Here is a 912-nt window from a genome sequence, read left to right as displayed (position 1 = left end):
TCCTTTTTTATTCAATATATTTAATTTAATTCTTTGAAAAATTAAATCATGATTCCCTATAGAGAGATGAAGTTTTCTAAGAAAGAATGAGTTTGTGGCTTTGGTATTACCCTTCGAGAAAAAAGAAAAAAAAGAAAATAATCAAAATAATGAGGTTCTCAGAAAAACTTAATGGATTGGTGCAATTGCTATTACCCTTCAACAATAAAGAAAATAAAAAATCTAAAACAAAAATGAAAAAATTGCAGACAATATAGAAAAAAAATACTTCGTAAAAATATGCAAGAATAAACATACAATAGTGGTGTTTCTGAAAGAAAAAATGTTTCTTAAGAAAAAATAAATTAATGGTATTGGTATTACCCTTAAAAATAAGAAAAGAAGATATTAACTAAAAAATAACATAAAGAAGTTTTATAAGGAAGAATGAACTAGTGGCATTGGTATTACCCTATAAGAAATAGAAATGAAAAACAAAAAAAGTTGCACGCAACTTTATACTGAAATTACACTCTTTTTAGTATGCAAAGAATAACAATGTAGTAACGCAATTTTCGCACATATTTTATACTGGTGTATACATTTACACTTACTCAACATGTCAAGAATACCCACAAAAAAATAAAAAGAAAAGGTGGCTAATAAGAAAGAAAAACAAAAACAAATGAAAACATAAAAGTACAAAGGGGGATAGAGGGAGGGTTACACGATATGGAGTTGACTGGCCCAAATATGTGGTCTGTCAACCAGCCAAAACAACTCCACGAAAAAATTGACTAATCTTGAAGCAAAAATAAACAGTCAAAAAAATCGACTTACCCAAAATCGTGTCACGCGACTTACGTATAGCTAAAGTGTATATGTTTATCTTCTATTCTGCAAATTATTCCTAACATTTTCTCTATGGAATGT

The sequence above is a fragment of the Triticum dicoccoides genome, chromosome 2A (genome assembly GCF_002162155.2).
Source record: "Triticum dicoccoides isolate Atlit2015 ecotype Zavitan chromosome 2A, WEW_v2.0, whole genome shotgun sequence".
NCBI lineage: Eukaryota > Viridiplantae > Streptophyta > Magnoliopsida > Poales > Poaceae > Triticum > Triticum dicoccoides.
The sequence above is the reverse complement of the archived record's forward strand: the minus strand, read 5'-3'. Positions refer to the sequence as shown.